General features: G+C 40.1%; 2 long non-coding RNA genes across 4 annotated transcripts in view; one reads left to right on the forward strand and one right to left on the reverse strand.

Moving 5' to 3' along the window:
* The window catches only part of LOC115296225, a 34,471-nt gene extending 22,901 nt beyond the window's left edge, over positions 1 to 11,570 (forward strand). For all 3 annotated transcript variants that reach the window (XR_003910789.1, XR_003910791.1, XR_003910790.1), the window contains exon 3: positions 11,202 to 11,570. This is a non-coding gene — a long non-coding RNA (uncharacterized LOC115296225). The remainder of the gene's footprint in view (positions 1 to 11,201) is intronic.
* On the reverse strand, positions 1,642 to 21,655 carry LOC115296227. The gene is made up of 3 exons (XR_003910792.1): positions 21,532 to 21,655; positions 2,287 to 2,473; positions 1,642 to 1,995 (listed from the first exon to the last, which is right to left on the reverse strand). It is a non-coding gene; the product is annotated as an uncharacterized LOC115296227 (long non-coding RNA).
* Between the last annotated feature and the right edge of the window lie 1,287 nt (positions 21,656 to 22,942).

Consider the following 22,942-nt stretch of genomic DNA (forward strand, 5'->3'; position numbering starts at 1 on the left):
CCTGCATGTGAAGATCAAAAGCAGGCCAGACTAGTCCATGGGGATGGACAGAGAGCGGAGGTTACCCGAGGCAGAGCTGAGAGAGTGGGGTGACACTGACTAAGCAGAGACACTGGGGGGGGGGCCTTCAGGGGAAAGTGTGTCGCCTGGATCCGAATGGTAGGAATGGTAGTCACACAGGCACATGCGTATGAAAGACATTTGTTGACCTGTGACTAAGAGTTGTAAGCTCATTTAAGACAAAATTCTTGCATATCACATTGAAATGCTAATTTCCTAGGGCACCTGAGTGGCTCAGTTGGTTGAACGTGAGACTCCTGATTTCGGCTCAGATCGTGATCTCATGGTCATGGGATGGAACCCCATCTTGGGCTCTGAGCTGAGATTCTCTCGCTCTCCTTCTGCCCCTCCCCTCCTCCATCTCTCTCTCTCCCTCTCCATCTCAAAAGAAAAAAATTTTTTAAAGAAATGCTAATTTCCAAATAGTTCTGTAAATGAAGGTGCTTTGAAATTCTTAAAATTCTATTATTTTAACACTTGTTTATTTTTGAGAGACAGACAGTGAGCAGGAGAGGGGCAGAGAGAGGAAGACACAGAATGGAAACAGCCGTCAGCACAGAGTCTGATGTGGGGCTCAATCCCATGGACTGTGAGATCATGACCTGAGTCGAAGTTGGCTGCTTAACCAACTGACCCACCCAGGCGCCCCTGAAGTCCTTAAAATTAAAGCTTTAGAAGCTACATTTTCTCTTGATTAGGTTGAAAAGTGTTTCATTTAAGTCCTGTTTAATTGCAGTTCTCAACTTAAATTGTCTTTCTAATTAGAAAACCCGATGGAGAGGCCCTGCATCATCCACTTTCTCCAAAAAAAAAAGGAAATTAACTTTTTGTTTGTTTGTTTGTTTGTGGAAAGATGGCAAGATTGGACATTTTAAGAGAATTACCGCAGTTTGGTTCTTCCACATTCTTGTCTACAGCAAGACAGGAATTTGGGTGCCTGGGTAGCTCAGTCAGTTAAACATCCGACTTTGGTTCGGGCATGATCTCGTGGTTTGTGAGTTTGAGCCCTGCATCAAGCTCTGTGCTGACAGCTCAGAGCCCAGAGCCTGCTTCTGATTCTGTGTCTCCCTCTCTCTCTCTCTCTGCCCCTCCCCTGCTGTGCTCTGTCTCTCTCTCTCTCTCTCTCTCTCTCTCTGTCTCAAAAATAAATAAACATTAAAAAAAGAAAGCCAAAATCTTTACCTATATTTGAGATTTTTCAGTGTCCTCTTTGCTGCACAAATGTTATGCCTTTCATCCCTTCTATATAAAGGGAAATGAAGAGGCATATGAGAATGCACAAAAATGTTTTAATTATCTTGTTGAAAAGTTTAGAGGAGATGCTATTAAATGTGCATGTATGGTATGGGAACAGATGAAAACACAGTATTTTAATTTTTAAAGACGAAAGAGCTATTTTAAAAAGCATGTGTTTTTCATAGCATACTTTATACCAATGATTCTAAGGTTTCTATTAAACAGAAAAACAAATTACAAGTCTGGCAACCACAAAGATGAAAGGGAGAGAAGTCTCTATAAGGGAAAGGGATTATAACCAATAGTCAAGTGATGACAAAATACCACGGCCTATTGACAGCATTGTTGAAGGTCCCAATTACGTTTAATGATAGCTAACTAACGTCTGGGGGTACAAGAGTCCACGGATGTCTAACTGCTGACGAGAAAAGGAAAAGGGGAAATGAGGGATGGTGTCTCCTTGGAAGAACAGCGAAGTTAGATCGGTGCGGCTGGCACAGTGGCTCCCAGAGTAAAATAACTTCCATCCTAATCAGCTACATGGATCAAGTCCAGCCTTTCTTCACAGGCACAACTCAAAACTCCTTTATCAGTCTGTAGGGAGTGAATTTAGCACCTTTACAGTGACTCTGGATCCAAATTTCCGATTGGACACCGGTTCAGGGCAGGACTCTTGTGTCTAAGCAGGTGGAACATTGCCTGTCCAAAGCAAATTTAAATGTGGTATTAAGTATCAGTTGAAGTTCTGTAAAATCCCCATTCCTTGAAGAAAGGCAGTATTTACCAGGAAATTGTGAGCTAAAGAAACTCGGGCTGGTGGAAGGGTGTGGATGTTTAAGGGTGTCTAAACCATTAACAGAGAAATGTAATATGTGTATAAACAAAGATGATTAGACTCAACCCATGGCCACATTCACATGCCAAGCATCAAAGTCAGCCATTTTAAGGTCTGTTTTTCTAGGTAAAAAATTCAAATGTTAAAGTTGTCACCTGGCAAAATAAATGCTGGACCTAATGGAACTTGAGAGGACTGTGTTCCTTGGCTGGATAAAAATCCCTGCCATTTAGGGAAAACAACAGGACAGCAGGAAGATGCAAATCCACATCGCTAGCCATCATCCACGGTCACTCCGGTCACTCCGCAGCTTCCATGGTGAATTTGTTCCATATGCAAAAACTAAATCCAAGAGGGGAAAAAAAAGGAGTTAACTATTTAAGATTTAGTCTCGCAACTGTTTTTAAGAATTAAATACTCTTTTAAAAACGAGTTAAATATTCTATTGTGAAAGAAATATTCAACTGATCAAATTTTAATGACGTATTTTTCTCCAGGATTTAGACAAAGGACAAATGTTAAGAAGTTTTGATAATGATGCCTGATTTTCAGAGCTGTTAAAATATTCTTGCCTATTAGGAAAAAGGAGACATGTTATAGTGGTCACAGAAAAAAACAGATGTTTTTAATTAAAAATAAATGTGTAGTTATCTATATCAAAACAGATTTTTTTTACCTAAATTTAACAAATTCCTATTACCATCCAGACCCAAAACCCTCAGTTTAATTTGGCCACCTACTATGCACAAAACATTATGTTGACACTGTGTGGAAGCCAAGAGTTCCCAGTCACCACCCTGCAGGAATTTACAGTACGAACGCCATGTGCAGGCAGTAAGTTCCGCAGTAACCGATTCAGGGAAGTCCTGCCATCTAGCCAAACCAAAGTATTGGTAGGATATCATCATATGGAGATTGACAGAATGTTCCAAACGAATGGCGTGATCCAAGTTTTCCCTAAATGGTGAAAAATAGTCCCTCTTCTGCCCTGAAAATGCAGAGTAACTTAATAGCCTTCTTCACTTCTACAACCTCGGGCACACAATTTCCCTAAAAGGAATTTCCAAAGGCTATTATGGGACAGGCCAGTGGTATTCATACCCACGAGCTCTCCCAAACATTCCGTAGTGGACGCCCTCTCACGCGGAGCTATCTCTGCGGGCTGTTTGGTAGGCAGTCTGTTCTGGGGCACCAACCCCATCTCTTCTTGACTTTGGAAACTAGAGAATCTGGCAGGGTCGTTTTCTTCTTTCCATGGCATAATCCCAGCCTGCATCCTGGCAGCTTCAGAGGAGGATCAAGTGAATGTTTTTCAGTTTATGCTGAAGGCGATACCTATTCTGCATGCCCATCACGGGAATTCAGAAATGTGAAGTCCGGCTGCTGCGGATGGGGTTGCTCGCAGAGTCCCGTGGAACCGGCAGATAGCACCTGGTCTGAGTCTCTTGAACAAGGAAGAGGGACAAAGGCCACACGTTAACCTCCTTGGCAGGGCCTCCAGGCCTGGGAATTCCTTGGCCTCCTAATGAAGTCGGAGTCGATTTGCCCTTTCCTGGTGCAGGAACTCTTGGTGATGGTAGCAAGGAAGGACAACCTCCACTATGAAGAGCAAGGTCTGCTCATTCCCTGAGAGAATGCTTTGCCAGGACCCCCAACGGAAGGATTTTACAGAAGCAAAGCCTAAGTCAAATGAGAGTTCCACTGATAATGGCTAATGATTGGTAACTCATCTATGTGACTAATGGAGGGAGCCATACCTTCTTCATCACGGGCTAATAAAATGCTGTAACAGTGGTGGTGGAGGAAGTTCTTAGTCCATCCTCATGCAGTAATGGCTGAAGACTCAGGGAACCCAGAAGCAGAGTGGGAAAGTAAGGAATGACAGACACATTGAGTGACCCCGCAGAGACAGTAACAAGAGTGATGTGTGCATGGCAGTCACATCCGCAGGACACAGCAGGATGAGCGACAACAGAGAACTGCAGAGGCCGACAAGACCCGTGCATCAGGGATGCCTGGGATGCGTGGCACTGGGTCTCAGAGAAGAACTTGGTGACCGAAGAGGAAGTGTGAGCCATTGCCAAAAAGGCACAATGTGGCCACATTTCTGTGGTCACCATGGGAGAGGAAGAGTTAGAAAGCCTAGTTGGTTATATTTTGTTGTTTTTACCCAAACACTTTGCACCAGTGCTACCTAGAGTGGCTCGGGAATTGGATATACTTACCTCTGTAAGTGTATTCCTTCCAGATCTGAGTTAGACAAATTGAGTGAGTTGGAGCCTTAAAAGGGCTGGGGGGTTGACTCATTTGAAATGATGCTGGAAAAATGCATTTAAAATGACAAGGGCTCAGAACCCTTTTTTTTAAACACAGCACTTTCCAAGGTTTACAATTTTGTGGGTCTCTGATGGCGAAGACCCTACAAAGCAAATCCAGTTCTGCCAACGTTCTCTTTTAGAATGTTCTTGGAATTCAGTTGAGGTTAAGGATATTTCCATAACGTAAGTCTACACCTTAGATGTTTTCCAACATCTGAACATCACTGTTGAGGCGACCACTTCTCTTTTATTTTGCTGTGGCCTTTCTCAGCTTCCCACAATTGGGATAGTATTTCAAATCCACAGGAATGGAAATGATAACCAATAGTTCACTTTCCTCTTCTGTGGTTTATGTTTGTGTTTTTGCTCCTGCTTCCCTGAGCTTCCTCAGCTCCCCTCCTCCCCAGCCACTTACCCTGGAGCCCTGCTCCACCCAGCATCTTTACTGAAAGTAAAGTTTTATGAAAAGTAAGATAAAGGGAACATAACAAGGGCTTATTCCTGGAGGCTGTCACCTCAGGAGCACTGGAGTTGGAGGTGGAAGGTCAGGGTATGAAGCTAACTCCCAATCCCCACACAAATGTCTCTGATGTCCTAATGTCTATATAAAGTACAAACTCCTTAGCCTGGAATTCAGAGTTTTCCCCAGACTGACACTGACCTGCATTGGTCTCCTACCGCACTACCCACACAAATTCCCTTCTCCAGCCAGCTAGGAAGTCAACCCTGAGCAAGGCGTGCACGTCCCTGCTCTCTGGGCTTTCTCAACACTCCGCTTGGTGAAAACACTGGCCACATCCTTCCCTACAGAGGCCCTATCGATCTGAAGCCCATCAGTGAGCCTTACAATGGGTTACCACACTCAAACACTGAAATAAGTTGATGCCCTCAGCTAAATCTTGGAAGGAGTAAGTGATATTCGTTTTTAGTAAAAGTCACCTTAAAAGTCAAAAGATTAGAAGGAACCAGAAATATCGCCTGATGTTAATTGAATATAAAAGAGAGAAGTAGTCAAATCCACACGCAGAAAGGATATATGAACGAAAAACAGATTGGTCTATGTGAAATCTAGAAAAAGGGAGCCAGATGTTGCCCAAGGAGCCACTGACTGTCCATGTGTCTGGGTCCCTTGAGAAGTCATCCTCACTGGTTCTCATCCACCTGACAGACTCTCCCTTAGCAAAAATATACATCAGAATATCATAATCTGTGAACAAATCAAGAGACTATAGATGCTGGCGAGGATGTGGAGAAACGGGCACCCTCCTACACTGATGGTGGGAATGAAAACTGGTGCAGCCACTCTGGAAAACAGTATGGAGGTTCCTCAAAAAACTATCCATACAACTCCCCTATGATCCAGCAATAGCACTGCTAGGGATTTATTCAAAGGATACAGAAGTGCTGATGCATAGGGACACATGTACCTCAATGTTCATAGCGGCACTTTCTACAATAGCCAAATCATGGAAAGAGCTTAAATGTCCATCACCTGATGAATGGATCAAGAAGATGTGGTTTATATATACAAGGGAGTACTACCTGGCAATGAGAAAGAATGAAATCTGGCCATTTGTAGCAAAGCAGATGGACCTCGACGGTGTCATGCTAAGCGAAATAAGTCAGGCTGAGAAGGACAGATACCATATGTTTGCACTCATAGGTCTAACAGGAGCAACCTAACAGAGGACCATAGGGAGGGGAAGGGGGAAAGAGAGTTGGGGAGAGCGAGGGACACAAATCATGAGAGACTATTGAATACTGAGAATGAACCCGAGGATGGAAGGGGGAGGAGGAGGGGGAGGGAGGTAGGGGGTGATGGTCATGGAGGGGGGCACTTGTGGGGAAGAGCACTGGGTGTTATATGGAAACCAATTTGGCAATAAACTATTATAAATTAAAAATTAAAAAGTTAAAAACAAACAAAAGAATATCATAATCTGGTCACCTCTCTGCTGAGACCACCCCACTCTTCTTCTTGCTCATGTTTTGTGCTCACCAAGGATCCTTTGGTCACATCTGGATGCCTGTATAGGTTTCCTTAAGAAAAAGAAAGCATAGGTGCACCTCGGTGGCTAAGTCAGTTGAGAATCCAACTCTTGGTTTCAGCTCAGTCATGATTTCATGGTTGGTGAGTTCCAGCCCCACACTGGACTCTGCACTGACAGCATGGAGCCTGCCTGGGATTCTCTCTTTCCTTCTCTCTCTCTCTGCCCCTCCTCTGCTCTCTCTGTCTCTCAAAATAAATAAACTTAAAAAAAAGAGAAGGGTTAACTGCAGAGCATGAATATCTCAAACCTATGTCATCGAACAAGTGGTCATCAGGTTCTTACTCTGCACCTTGATCTCCTGTGAGTTTGCTTTGCGAGGATCCACCACCAAGAACCCAGTGAACTCAAGGCTCACTGACCAAATAGAGTTTGTGAACCTCACAAGCTAAGAGCCAGAGCACAAATGTGGTAATGCTTGGAGTTAATGCTTCCTGAATGCCTGTGTGGGAGGCCAGCTTGAATCCCTGGGACACCACCCTACTGTCTCTTAATTGTCCACAGAGTCACCTTGCACTAGTCAAAGTCTATGGAAGAGGGAGAAGCCACACCAGTTATTCTAATGGAGAAAATTAATGTAAAGAATTGAGCACTAGGTATTGAAAGACTAAAAGTGCAACAAAAGGAACACAAGGTTTCATGGATTTAACAATGGAAGAAAGTAGCTCCCACCCTTAGGACTGGGGAAACAGGAAAGAGGTTGGAATTCTTGAAATGTAGAAGGTTGGAATAGCATCATGGGCTAAGTTGCATCCCTGCCAAATTCATAGGTTAAAGTCCTAACTCCCAATGCCTCAGAATGTAACTGTATTTGTAGGGGGCTTTTAAAGAAGCTAAAATGAGGCCATAAGGATGCGACCCAGTCCAATATGACTGCTGTCTTATAAGAAGAGGAGATTTGGGTCTAAGGGTACAGATGGGTACAGAGGGAAGACCACATGAAGACTAAGAGAAGACAGGCCATCTGCAAGCCAAGCAGAGAGGCCTCAGAAGAAACCACCCTTGCCATCACTTCAGTCTCTGATCTCAAGCCTCCAGAACTGTGAGAAAATAAATGTCTATTGTTTCTGCCACCCAGGTTGCAGTACTTTGTTAAGGCAGCCCTAGAAATTAATGTAAGTAGGGAAGAGGGGATTCCTGCAAAGCTGGGACTCAGACAGCTAGGAAGAGAGCCCTTGTCGCTGATGCCTCTGGGGGAAAGCAATGAGGCTGGCAGTGCGCGGTGAACAAGATAGATGCCTATATCCCTCTCAGATGCCCCCTATTGGTAGAACCTAATGAGGATCCAGCATGCAAAGCAGAAGCATGGTTCCCTGAGTCTCTGTTTCAGCATCATAAAGCAGAAGGATGGTTTGGAGCAACAGCTCAATAAGTAGCATCATATTGTCTATATAGATATTATTCATTATCTCTCTCCTCCACTCAAAAGTAAGCTCCAAGAGCACAGGAATTTTGTTGTGTTCACTGCTATGCCAACAATGTCTAGAATATTCTCTGACAAATAGTAAGAACTTAGTACATTGATGCTGAATGAATAAGTAAGTTGGACCTCAAACAAAAGGTGAAAACAAAGGCTATAGTGAAATATGTTCTACAAAGTTCATCATAATCAAGGTATTAGGATTAAGTTCACTTTAACTACCAGAAATATCAAAATGGTAGTGGCTTAAACAAAAAGGCATTCACACAAAAAAAGCATCAGTCCAGGGCTGATGTAGCCCTCCATAGTGTTAAGGACCCAAGCTCCCTCTTCATTATTGTTCTACCATCCCCAGGTTCATGTCATGGTTCAAGATGGCTGCCACAACTCCAGCCATCATGGCAGGATTCCAGGCAGAATGAAGAAAGGCAAGAAGTGCTGGCCTTTCTCCCTTAAGGGCACTTCTCAGAAGTTGCTCTCCTGACCTCCTCTTGCTGGAAAAAAATAATATTATAGTTGCAATGAGCCCACCCAAAACTCACACCTTCTATTTACTAAAGAACAAGATGAGAATGGATATGAAACAGAACTGGCCACAGTGAGCACTGAGAAGGTCTCTCTGTCACGTATATAAAATAAGAAAAGTAAATCTGATTTGCTAAACAGTGGTTCTCCATGTATGCTAAGACACCTTCATGTCACTATTTTAGATTGCTACAGTAATTCTAGTTGCTCCCAGGATTTGTCCAATGAAGGAGTCTGGGAATCATCATAGATGTCACCTTCTTACTTCCACATCCATTTGTTCTTTGAGTCTCTGTCTTGATTTCTTTCTATAAATATAGTTGATAAAAATGCTAGGAGTTTACATAGCACAGAGTCAAAGGCATGGGCTCTGAAGTCAAATGACCTGGGCTCATTGCTAAGCCCCAGCACTTGCCAACTATATAACCTTAAGCAAGTTACTTAGCAGCTCTGTTTCTTCATTTGTTTGGGTTTTTTTTTAAGTTTTTATTTAAATTCCAGTTAGTTAACATATATTGTAATATTAGTTTCAGTTGTACAATATAGTGATTCAACAATTCTGTACATTACTCAGTGCTTCTCATGATACATGTACTCTTAATCCCCTTCACTTATTTCACCCATCCACCCATCCACTCCCCTCTGGTAACTACTAGTTTGTTCTCTATAGTTAACAGTCTGTTTCTTGGTGAGAATGAGAAAGGGGAACTCTGACACTGTTGGTGGGAATGAAAACTGGTTCAGTCACTCTGTAAAACAGTGTGGAGGTTCCTCAAAAAGTTAAAAATAGAACTACCCTACAATCCAGCAATTGCACTACTAGGTATTTACTCAAAGAATACAAGAACACTAATTCTAAGGGATACATGCGTTCCTATGTTTATAGCAGCATTATCCACAATAGAGAAATTACGGAAACAGCCCACGTGTCCATCAACTGATGAATGGATAAAGAAGATACACACACACACACACACACTGGAATGCTATTAAGCCATAAAAAAGAATGAAATCCTGCCATTTGCAATAACATGGATGGAATTAGAGAGTATTATGCTAAGTGAAATAAGTCAGAGAAAAATAAATACCATGTGATTTCACTCATATGTGGAATTTAAGAAACAAAACAAATGAGCAAAGGGAAAAGAAGTTTCCTCATTTGTAAAATGGAACTAGTGACCGTGTCTATCCCATAAGGCTATGGTGGAGATTGATGAGCACCGCTACGGGTTCAATAAATGTTTCCCTATCATTATTATAATTATTCCCTGGCCATTCTAATGCTGGACATCTCTCCTTCCTCCTCTCCACCCCCAGATGCACACCTTTCATTCAGAACCTTATCAATTCTCAGCTGGACCAATTCTCACAGGTCTTTCTTACTGGTCCATCTGCCTTCATGCTTATTCTCCTACAATCTTCCCTCTGCGTATAGCCAGAGAGATCTTTATAATATACTTATCAGATTATGCCATGCCATTCCTTAAAATTCTTTACAATGTCCCTTTATGACCTGACCTTTATGGCCTCAGTTGTTGTCATTTCCCCACTGACAAAGCTCATCACAGTCCCAACGAAGCACACTCTAGTTTGGGACAAGTTGTTCCATCTGCCTGGGATACATTTCTTCACCTTAATCTCCATTAAGTGACTCCTCATCCTTCATGATTCAACTCAAATATCATTTCCTCCAGGAAACCTTCCTTGACCTCCCCAGGCACAAATGAGTTAATATACTCAGTGAGCTTGGAATAGCATATAACACGGTAAGTTCTCAACCAGTATAAGTTGTTGTCATTGCCATTTTACCTCTGTGTTTGCAGAGTACCTTATATTTTGCTATTAAGCTTCTGTAATTGTTTTCAAGTGTCTGGTTTTCACACAAGGCTTTCTTTTGCCATTTACCAGAAACTTTTTGTCCCAAGCATCTAGTACAATGGCTGGTACACAGTGACCACTGAATAGATGCATGGATGATGGAGAGAAGGATGGATGGATGAATGGAAAGAAGGAGGGAAGGAAAGAAGGAAGGAAGTGAGGGCGGAAGGAAGGGAGGAAATGACTCTACCCTAAATAGGTCCAAAATGAATGTAAAAAGAGCAATGGGAAAAGGAAGTAGAAAAAACTACTCCCATGATGCTTATCACTGAATAGGACCTCAGACTAAGTTTGGAGGCATTAAGCAAAATGTTTGCCACCCTATCTGAATAGGTAGCTAGAAAGATATCCATGGCGATGTTTATCTAATTGGTGGGAACTTTTTACTTTCCACTTAGTATACCTCTGCATTATTTGAGCTATTTTCTTATAAGCATGGGATTTAAAATTTTTTTCTAAAAAAACAAATATGGTACATGATTAATTCTGAGTGGTAGAAATATGAATGATTCTTCATCTCTCCTTTGTACTTTTTGTGGTTTTTAAGTTCCTGCTCCCACACCCCCAAATTTTTGTTTAATGAATCCAAGCATTTTATCTTTTCAGATAGCACTGGTTAAGGTAACAGGCTCTGGAGTCTGAATGTCTGGATTCAAATTCTGTCCATATAATTCACTAGCTGTGGTTCCTTAGGCAAGTTACATAACCTCTCAAAATCCTCAGAGTCCTCATAAATAAAGCAGACTTACCCTTCCACGTAGTATTGTTAGAGTAAGTATCTGGCATAGGGTAAGGCTGTTATTATTATTCCCTAGCATAGGGTACCTTGAATCTTGAATATATGTGTTGAATTGAGCTGGCTTTGTTTTTTTTCCAAACAGAGAGAACATTTTTCGTGGTACGTGCTCCAGGCTTTTTCTGCATTCTGGCCGTGGTTTTGCTTTATCTGCATGAAGACATTGGAAAGCTCTTTGACCGGAAGGATGTTGGCAGCCTCTTGCAAAGGAGCGATTCTCCCTCTCTGAAGGGCTAAAGGGGAGGCTGTAATGTGGGAAGAGGAGGAAAATGTTCACTTCTTCATCTCTGAAAAAAAGAAAAGTTGCTGGTGCTGCTCTAAATGTGGACAGGCTGATCTACCTCCATGATTATAAAAACAAATCTTCCCTTTTGCATTTAAAATGAAGCATATCTGTCTGCAATTTCTTCTGCCTGGTTTTCCATAATTTCTAATTTCTTTATAATGAACATGTATTGCTTGTGTAATAAAAACTTAAAAAAAAAAAAAGAACAGTACAGTAGTTGTTTCCAATTCTCATGGTTACAGAATGAGTCAATCTTTTTAATGTCAAAATTTTTTTCAGAGAGTGACCTAGTAGACGGAGCATGAGTCTGGGAGCTAGAAACTTCCAAGTTCTTATCAAGGCACTGAGAGTCCCTTGCCGGGTAGCCGTTGCAATTCCTCTAGCCTCTCTGAATCGTAGGTTCCTAGTGCCATAAGAAAGGATACTCCGGGACATTGGAAAGTTCAGTTTGTTAGCATTCACTAGATCTATAAAGACATAACACATTATTTTTATTTAAGATAGATGGAGAACTGAGTCAGAGGCATAATGCCAAATAAAAGTCACTTTCATCCATCTCTGTGCTGTGAAAAATGGTACATCCTTTGAGTATATCGTAAACACCAGAGTTTCAATAGACCAAAGCCTCACAATTCAGAACCTATTTTGGTTGACACAGAGGGAGAAGATTTGTTAAGAGCAGACTACAGACACAACTCATTTGTAGCAAAGGTACCAATCATTACCTCCCCACACCCCTTCTTAAATAATCTGATGTATGCCCATAACCCCAACATCTCAGTTCTTCATAATCCAACCTCTCTCCAGCCACAGCTGGCTGCACTGAAGTAAAGGATTAACCCCTGCTGGTCAGGTTCTGTCTCTTGTGAATCGGGACTGAGTCAGGAATCACTTAGAACTTAGGGTGGCCACCATATTGGGCCATGTATAAGCAGAAGAACTTGGGGTGCAAAAGAACTTCAGGACAGAAGAGCATTATGGAGAGAGCAACAGAGAAGAGAGAACCTGTAACCAGGGAGAGAGAAAATAAGAGGTGGGGAGGGAGAAAGCTGCCCAAGACTTTCTTGCTTCCGCAGACCTGGAAGAGCTCTTGTGTTTGGACTCTACAAAAGTCCTCAATATCTCCCTAGTAAACCCTTTTCTTCAATATTATTTGAGTGGGTTTTATTTTATTGCACCAATGATCCCTGATTTAATCTATGGAATCTGGACTAAGACAGTGACTCCTAGGCTGAGATTACATACATCAGGAAGATGTCTACCAAAAACCTGGAATTCTAAGATAAAGTTGCCAACTTTTTATTTGGCCAAATAAAAGATAAGAAATGTTGTACTGTACTATCATCAGCATAGTGCTACAAATTAGAATGCATGTATGTATATATATATATATATATATATATATATATATATATATATAACATTTTTAAATGGTTCTATTCAAATTTTAATGCATTATTCTTTTTTTCATTTTTCATTACAGTTTACAAAAAGTGAGTTTCACCCTTTTGAGTGTACAGTTCTCAAGTTTTGACAAATGAGTTCTATAACCCCACCACAATGGAATGGTTAAATGGAATAGTTCCCTTACCCTAAAAACTTTCTTTGTGCTCCTTTATAATTCACCCAATCACCACCCCAACCCCTGACAACCGCTGATCTGTTTTCTGTCATCGCAGTTTTTCTTCGGCAAGATTATTACATAAGTGAAATTATCCAGTATGTAGACTACTGAGCATGACTTCCTTCACTTAGTCTAATGTATTTGAGATTTAGCCATGTTGTTGCATGTATCAGTAATTCATTCCTTTTATTGTTGAGTAGTATTCCATTACATGAATGTATCACATTCCATTTATCCATTGAGAAACATTTGGTTTGTTTCCAGGTTTTTATGTGAACACAAACAATTTTCATTTCACTTGGGTAAATACCTAGAAGAGGAATGTTAGGCCCTATAGTAAGTATGTATTTAACTTTACAAGAAACCACCAAACTGTTTTCCAAAGTGGCCATGCCAGTTTGCATCACATCAGCAATAGCTGAAAGTTCCAATGTTCCTATCCTAGCCTGTGCTTGACAACATTGATTTTTGTTTAACTATTCTAATAGGTGTTTAACGGTATGTGTGGATTTTGATTTGCATTTCCCTATGATTAATGATGCTAAACATCTTTTTATGTGCTTATTTGCCGTCTATATCTCTTCTTTAATGAAATGTCAGGTTAATTATTTTGCTCATTTTTAAGCTTATTTGGTTTTCCTATTATTGCTTTTTGAGAGTTCTTTATATATTATGGAAATAAATCCTTTATGAAATAAATGCAAATATCATCTCCTAGTCTGTGGCTTTTCTTTTCATTCTCTTGACCACTGCATTATTCTTATTTTTTCCTTTAGACTTGGACATTGGAAATATTATCAAGAACACCATTGGTATAACAGAGTTTAGGAATCCCTACTATGTAGAACACAGAAATGGACAAGAATGTGAATAATTTTGTTCATGAGCTTGTGCATATATAACTTTACCTAATTTAAGATAGGTAGGCAGCTCTACTCCCTGTGGTCATCCAGGGACCCAGGTTCTTTCTCTCTTGTGGCTCCATTATCCTCTGGCATATTTTCCTCATCTGTTTGGTTGAAGCTAATTCACCATCATTTTATCTGCATTCCTACCCTAGGGAAAAGAGGAAGCCAAGGGCAAACCACTTCCTATTTAGGACATGACCCAGAAGTCACTAACATTCTTTTGGCCGGATCTTAGTGACTTATCCACAGCTAACTGCTAGGAAGTCTTGAAAGTATATTTTTTAGCCAGGCAATCAAGTGCTTCCCTTAAAATTTAATTATTATGGAAGAGCATATATTGGGAAGAGCATAGTAGGTCCACCAGAAGTAGGAAATGGAGCTGTCATACCTAAAATAAGATCTTCCTACTTATACTCACAGACAACTGGAAAGCAGAAGTTGTTTTTTACAAACTACAAAAAGTTTTGCCCAAAGCAACTTTTGAGCTTAATAGAAAGTTGCTGTGATTTTTCTTTTGCCTTGGAATTAGCAAAAGGAATTGGCAAATGCTGAGGACAAAAGGCCAAGCAACAAATCTGTCAGATACTCCCACAAAAACACCAACACACACCTCCAGCCCCACCCCCAACCTCCAATACTAAGTGAATAGAGAGGCAGGAGGAAGTTGTTGAGCAATTGCCCTGTGGGGAATGTAATATTTTGTGGTGAGAGATAATTCCTTCCTCCTCCTAAGAGAAAGGAAAAAGAGATGTCCCTTCTCAAACCTAAGTGAGCAAGCTTCAAGAAAATCACTCCTAAAATTTAAGGGGGTGTCTTTCACCCAGGGGTAATTTTTCCTCCCATACAGGATGACCAACAATCCTGGTCTGGTTTGGGACAGAGGAGTTTTGGGGTGTTTCAGTTTCTGATTGCTGCTATAACATGTAAGCATTAATGTGGTGGCTTAAATGATGCAAACTTATTATCTTACAGTTCTGGAAGTCAGTGGCCTCCCTAGAATAAAATCAAGGAGTCGAAAAAATTGTGTTCCTGCTGGAGGTTCTCAGGGAGAATCTGTTTCTTGCCTTTTCCAACTACTATATGCTCCTATATCTCAGACTCCAGCATTCCTGTCACCCTGTTATAAGCCTTGTGATTACAATGGCTTCATCCAAATCACCCAGGATAATCTTCCCATTTCAGGATGCTTAACTAGTCACCTCTGCAAAGCTCCTTTTGCCATGGAAGGTAATACATTCACAGGTTTGGAGGATTTGCATGTGGACTGCTTTAAGGGGACAGTATTCTGTGTGTGACACCAAGGCATGGGATTTTCACCCTAGCACCAGGAAAATTGGTCACCCTATCACCAGGGGACATATGGCAATATCTGGAAATATTTTTTAAGGTTTACTTATTTTTCTTGCATGGGGGGAGGGGGAGCGTGCAAGTGGGGACAGGAAGGAGGAGAGAGAGAGAGAGAGAGAGAGAGAGAGAGAGAGAGAGAGAGAGAATCCCAGAGCCCAATGTGGGACTCGAACCCATAAACCCATGAGATCATGACCTGAGCTGAAGTTGGATGCTTAACCAACTGAGCCACCCAGGCGCACCTCTGGGGACACTTTTTTTTTTTTTTTTTTTTGGTCACAACTGTATTCTAGTGGATAGGAGCCAGGGATGCCACTAAACAACCTAAATGCATGGGACAGTCCCTCACAACAAAGAACTGTCCAGCCCACAATGTCAATAGTGCCAAGGTTCAAAAAGTCCGGATTAAAGGTACCTAAAAAAGTCAAAAATGGCATCTTTAGGGAGTGAAATTGGTGATTTTCTCTCTGTTGACCTGAGCAGGGGAAAAAAAATGGAGGGGATGGTAGGTCTCAGAGAAGAGGTGGCAGTGAGCAGCATGAGGGTCTTCTCTTGGCACAAAATGGATACTTGAGCTTCCCATGAGTGAGTGGCTCTTGCTGAAGGCGCTGAGAGGAATCTGCCTTGTAGAGCCACATTCTGAAGATCTGTCCACCCAGTGAGTGAGCTCCACCAGTACGGATGGACTGCCAGGGGCAGGTATTGAAGGAGACTGGAAGAGGTTGAGCCAGGGCTAGACCCTCCAAGAAGGGAATTGTGTGTTGGGGAAGCCTTGTGTGGCCTCGTAAGAACTAAGATTTATCTATTCCAAGACAGAATCCACCTATGGGTACCCAACACAAAGACAGCATCCACAGCCCACCCATCTTAGCAAAAGAGGCAGCAACAATCAACATGAGGAGGTAATGTTTGGGCCCCACCTTCCCATTTGTCCTTAATCCTTCAAAATGAAACGAGGAAAGGGAGCAGAAGGGCAGACCACATAGCTTCCTTGCTGAGAGTCTCTCAAGCCAAAAAGTCTGACCTATGGGGAGAGGGAAGATCTTGAATGAGACTGGTAATTGGAATTGAAACTGGACTAATTTCAATAAATTGGAAGTGACTAGAAAGTCCGAGGACCAGTCCCAGAGCTTTTAAAATACTGTTGCCTAGTAAAACAAGAAGAATGGACAGAAGGGAATCAAAAGCAGTGACTGGAGAAAATAAAATTTTATGCTTGTACCTCACAAAGTTAGATCTCCCTTAATAAACTAGTTTTATGTATTAAAAGTGTCATATTTCCATTGGCCATTACCATTGTTTGAAATGTAAAAGGACCTCAGTCCAAAACTCAAGTGTGGTGGATTTTTGCACCCAGGACCCCAAACCAACCATTTGCTATGTGACATAAATAGCAGTGCATTCAAATTGCTATAGGTGGGTGGTCTTGGCCTTCAGTCATCCAAAAATCTTGTGGAGTAAGTGACTTAATTAAGGGATCCCACTGATGGAGTGTGTAGATGTGACCTGAGCCTCTTGCCGTCAAGAGCAGAATTATAGACTTTTAACCTCACAGCAGAAAGTGTTTCTTTTTCCTTATAACTGTAACTGGAAACAACTTATTACCTTGACTTTTCAAGCCTGCAATTATTTATTTATGGAAGAAAATGCATTGAAATGTTAGCTTTGCTTTGCCCTCCCTTTGTTTTTCCACTTCCATCATTTTAAGCAGGTAGCCAGGCATTTCTGTGATCCTTGATAATAGGTTGTCTAAGACGTTATAGAGCCAAAAGCAAGAGTTGTTTGAAAGATAATTCTCTTTGTTTCTTTGGAAAATGTCTTAGTCCATTTAAGATGCTGCACACATCATCCTGGAAAGAAAGGGCCTTTGAGAAGTGGAAAAGAAAGAGGGGAGACTGGGACCTTGATTGGAAAAGGGAAGGAGGTTGGGGGTTGAGGAGAAGTGAGAACCAGGGCAGTGCTTATGGAAATCCCCAGGAGGCACTCGATCCCATTGCCCACACATGGACCTAGAACTTGAGTTGTAGACTGATATTCATACCCCACACATCTCCCCAATTTTCAACAGAAGTCTAAAGTTATCTGAAGTTACATAACTAAAATGATCATTTTTTAAAATGTTAAAAACCCTACCTTTGAGGAGGTTATAATGTTCCATATGGTTGTGGAATAGAGTTGGAGACACGAGTATGAACTCAAATTTAGTTTAGTATAGATATAGATGGTTACATAGGGAAATACTTATATGTATATATGCTGCCTAATATACACATACCTATTTCCTTACCCTGTCAGCTGAGAGGACCTCAAAGCAACAGAACCCCAAGAGCAATGAACACGTCTAGCACCTAGTCCCATTCCCCAATAAATGAACCAGGGCCTCTTGGAGAAATGGCTGATTCTAGGCTGAGGGAAGGAAATGTACAGGATATGTCTACAGCATCATGTAGTACCAGAAAGTAAGGAAGTGTTAAACACACACACACACACACACACACACACACACACACACACAATAGGTAGGAGTATGTCCAAGGGACACATAAACCAACTGAAAGAGCTCCCACTGGCTAAAGCCAGAACAAGCTGACAACAAAATTAAGTACTATTGGACGGTGACATGAATATATAATAAATATCCAGGAGTCCATTCTGATATAAATAAGTTATTGAATTAATAAATCAATGGAGGAAAAAGAGACAAATCTCCCATGTAGAAGAACTCCAAATGATTTGGGATATTCTCCTCCAAAGAGGTAGAACACAACTCTGCACTAATTAATGTGGGTTTTACGGAGGAACTTCCATCCAAGGAGGACACCATGGAAAGTAGGGGGACACTAAATTTACGGAAAAGAAGCCCAATACACACTACCTCAACCAGTTGTCCAAGTTCTGTATCAACCTAAGTCATGTTGATAGTATGTTCTCTTGATATGATGTGATGAGCCTGTCACATTGCCTCTGTAGGCTTCCTCCTGAAAATCCATAAACCCAGCTTAATCACGAGAAAAGTATCAGGCAAATCCCAATAAAGGCTATACGCTACAAAATGATTTGCTGGTCCTCCTCAAAACTGTCAAGGTCATCAAAAACAAAAAGTCTGAAGACTTTCATAGCCAAGAGGGGCTTAAGGAAACATGACAACTAAATGTAACATGGTATCCTAGATGGGATTCTGGAACAGAAATGTGACACAAGGTAAAATTAAAGAAATCTAAATAAAGTATGGGTTATAGTTAATAATGTAACAGTACTGGTTCAATAATTGTAACAAACATACCATACTATGATCAGCTGTCAACAACAGGAGAACGGGGTGTGGTATATGAGGTCTCTATGCTATTTTCATGGTTTTTCTGTAAACCTAAAATTTTTCTTAAAAAATTCAGTTGGCTAAAAAATAATAATACATAACAGGATCTTGGGTTTAAGTCTCAAAAAAGTGGATATAATGGACTAAATTGTGGGCATTGTATCACAAAGAGGAGTACAGCTTAATGGTGATAATCTTTGGAAAGAGTGTTAATAATGTTAATCAATGTATACATTTGTAAATAGACCTGTATCCTATCAGAGCCAAAGAAAACGTTATGTAATGTGAGATATTAACAGTGGCAGATGTTTGAGGTAGTACTCTGATTCTGAGGAACATTTATTGTCTTTAATAGGAACTTTATGTTTAAGAATGTTTAAAAGGTTTGAAATTTTCCTTTTTTGATTTTCCTACTTTCTTCAAAGCATTTTGGGAATTCATTAAATCATTTTTTTTAATCTACCCTCAGCTCTTAAACATTTGAAAAATGGTTCAGCCCTCCTTATAGTAAGAGATACATAAATTAAAACTGAAGAAGCATTATGCTCACATATGCAAAACTCTGAAAGTACCCTATGTTGGTAAAGCTGTGGAGAAAAAGGCACCTTCTTACAATCCTAATGGGAAATTGGGAAATTGGTAAAACCTCAGTGGAGGGGGATTTGGCAGTATTAAAATTCCAAATGATCTAACAATTCCTTTTCAAGTCTTTTATCCTATAGATATATATACTGACACACCAGCAGATAACTTTTCAAGTTTATTCATTGCAATGTTGTATGTTTATAGCAAAAGATTTGAAAGGTCTATAAATTAAAGGTCTGTTTAAATAAAGTAAGACGTATCCTTACAATGGAATACACAGCTTTTTTTTTCAAAAATAAGCATGCTTATTCTACATTGATATAGAAATATTTTGAAATATATTAAGTTAAAAAACAACAAGACGCAGAGCAGCAAATATAGTGTGTGTGTGTGTGTGTGTGTGTGTGTGTGTGTGTATAAGAATTTGCTCATGAATGCATTTTTTTAAGTCCTTGGAAAGATAAACCAAATATTAATAAAAGTGATTACCTAGTTGAGGATGAAGAATAAGATTGGCGAGTGGGCAGATAGGAGACAGAGACAGGAGATTTTCACTGAATACCTTTCTATATTTTTTGATGTTAGAATCACATCAATATAACACCTACACAAAAAAAAAATCAAGTGGGTTTTTTAAATCTACCTTGGAAGAAGTAGAAGCCTGTTGTCTATGATATTCCGGTAACAGAGTCTAAATGTACCTAACCCTATAGCATTCAAGTTAATTAACATTTTCTATTTCCTTTAAATTATTCATTTAGAATTGAAGGCATAATATTCCTGAGTTTAGTATTTGCTATAGTTTTTACTTGCAAAAAGCCTAATGATAGTTTTAGAAACATGACTTGTGATACATTTAGTTCTAATTACAATACACTTCAAAAACATCTTGATAATATAAAGTTAAATGATACCAAATACAAACACAAGGCCTACATGCAGGAATGTAGAGTGCTGGGTATGGTAACGGATTGAATAAATTTCAATTATATTATTATTATTAAAATCTCTTTAAAGAAAATTAGTCTACTGTTTAAATAGAAATAATACCAGTGTAGCTTGAAAGCATATAAAATGTTGCATAAAAATGTATAAAAATAACAGCACGAGGAGAGGGGATTATAGAAAAGAAAGTATACTTTGTAAACCTCTTATACTATATCTGAAGGGGTAAAATACTATGTGAAGGTAGACCACAGTAAGTTAAAGATGTACACCATAAACCCTAAAGCAACCACCAACATAACAAAGAGTTATAACTAGTAAGTCAACAAAAGAGATAAAATAAAATCATAGAAATACTTGATTAATTCAAAAGAAGGTAGGAAAAGAAAAAAGGAGACAGTAAAGAGCAGATGGGAGAGGGATGCCTGGGTAGTCAGTCGGTTGAGTGTTACACTTAGGCTTAGATCATGATCTCACAGTTCCTGAGTTCAAGCTCCATATCGGGCTCTCTGCTTTCAGTGCAGAGCCTGCTTCAGACCCTCTATCTCCCTCTCTTTCTGCTCCTCCTTCTCTTTCTCTAAAAAATAAATAAATATTTTTTTGGGGAAAAAAGGGTAGATGGGACAAACAGAAAAACAAGATGACCAAATTAAATGATCACTGATCATATTAACATAAATGGAGTGTAAATACCTCAATTAAGAGGCAAAGATTGTTCAGAAAAAAAAATCAAGACTCCTCTATATATTTCCTTCCAGAAACACACTGTTTGTACAAGAGAGAAAAAAGGTTAAAAGCAAAGGGATGAAAAAATGTACCATGCTGACACTAATCAGAAGGCTGGGTGGCTACTGGAATATCTGACAAAGATTTCAGAACAATGAATTTTACCAGAGACTTTTCAAAAAGTCATTTCCTAATGATAAAAGTATCAATTCATTGGAAGAACATACTAATCCTAAATGTTTATATACCTTATGACAAAGTTTCCAAATATATGACGTAAAAGCTGACAGAACAAGGAGAATTAGAAAAATTCATCATTATTTTGGAAGGCTTCAATAACCCCTTCACTAATCAATCTAACCAATTAGATGGAAAATCAGTAAGAAAACAGACCACGGAAACAGAATTATCCACTAACTTGACCTAACTGACATTTATGACACACTTTCCCTAACAGCAACAAAATAGACATTCTTTTGAGATGCACATGCAACATTTACCAAGTTAGATTATAATCGGAGCCATTAAGCAAATCTCAAAAAAAAAAAAAAATGTTAAAGAGCTCAAGCCAGAGGGAGGTTATTCTCTGCTACAATGAGTTAAATTAGAAATTAAGGAAATGGAGCAAAAAAAATATATATTGTTTTTGTTAAATGTGTGATTTAAAATGTTACTCACTGTATTTTCAGATCTTATTTTAGGACAACCATCAAAACAGACGCAGATTCAGCAGGAATTGACTCTCTTTCCACAACAAAGCCAAAGACTATGTATGAGTCACGTGAATTAGTCAGACACGGAAGGAGCTCGCTTTGCCGCAGCTCTTAGAGGAAGTAGCTCTTGTCATGCAGAGACCAAAAAAATATTGCCTGCGTTAAAAATCTCTTCCCATCCACCTACGGCCACAATACGTCACAGAAAAGCATTCTTGACCGTTGGTTCATAATAAGTTACAACTGACTGGGACAGCTTCAGGGCTCTTGGGGGGGTCGAGGAGCAAATGAAGAAAAAATAAAGTTACGTGAAGATTTGATTTTCTACCTTAAAAAACAAAAGTCTGAGAAGCTGCCACGTAGGAAGAGTGATCTAGTTCTTAATAAATGAAACCTTCCTCCAAATTAGATCCAATTTTCATTCTACTTTAATCTGCATCTACCATAGAATGGTCCTTTTACACGTACACACACACACCCCAAAGCATATGTACAATCCCTTCTTACTCATGGGCAGGGTAGACGGTTGGCTGAAGGCTTCGTTTGGAAAGTTCTCCCTAACCTACTCCAAAATGTCTTATCCATTACCTGCACAGAGGAGAAATATTTGCCACTCTAAAATGTGTCTCTGGCAGGTAGATTGTTTTAGGCTGATTATTTTTAAGAAACAAAGCTCAGGAAGACACTTTGGCCTTCTTGCTAACAACCTAAAAGAATTTAGGTAGAGGACTTGCTCCCGAAGGAGAGCTATCACCATAAATAACTACATTATGATATGAACTAGGAGTGGTAGGCAAGGAGAAACTTAGCAAAGTCTGTCTGTTAAATTTTCTCTCTGTGTCCCTTTGTTTCTATATAGCCCTGGAAACATTTGTTTACCAAAGATTTACTCTTTCCACTCTTTGTGTGACTTACCTTCCTTCCCTGTGAAGCTCCAGACAGTTATTTATTGTCTTCTCCTTAGTCCAGAATGATACATAGGCCTCATTTTGTCTGATTGTCTTTAGAATCTCTCATGTTTCTGGGGATTTCCCATATGTATGTAATTAAACTTTATTTTCTCCTATTAATCTGTTTCATGTCAATTTAATTCTCAGACCAGCCAAAAGGCAATTTTTTTCTCCCTCACAGCTGCTAGAATGCTAAAAGAGCCACCCCAAATATTAACATCTAAAAATAAATGCCTCTTCAATATTCCCTTTTTAAACACAAACAATCCTGAAAGAGGTTACCCTGAATTACAGCTGCTAGCCCATTTAGATAGCCACTTCCCCACGCCCACTGCCCCCACAGAGCCAGGAGCATCCAAGAGCACAACCTGAGATGGGGGTGACTAAGTGGAGGAGGAAGGCACCATTCTGGAATCTGGGGTACTG

The sequence above is a fragment of the Suricata suricatta genome, chromosome 7 (assembly GCF_006229205.1).
Source record: "Suricata suricatta isolate VVHF042 chromosome 7, meerkat_22Aug2017_6uvM2_HiC, whole genome shotgun sequence".
In the NCBI taxonomy this organism is placed as follows: Eukaryota; Metazoa; Chordata; class Mammalia; order Carnivora; family Herpestidae; genus Suricata; species Suricata suricatta.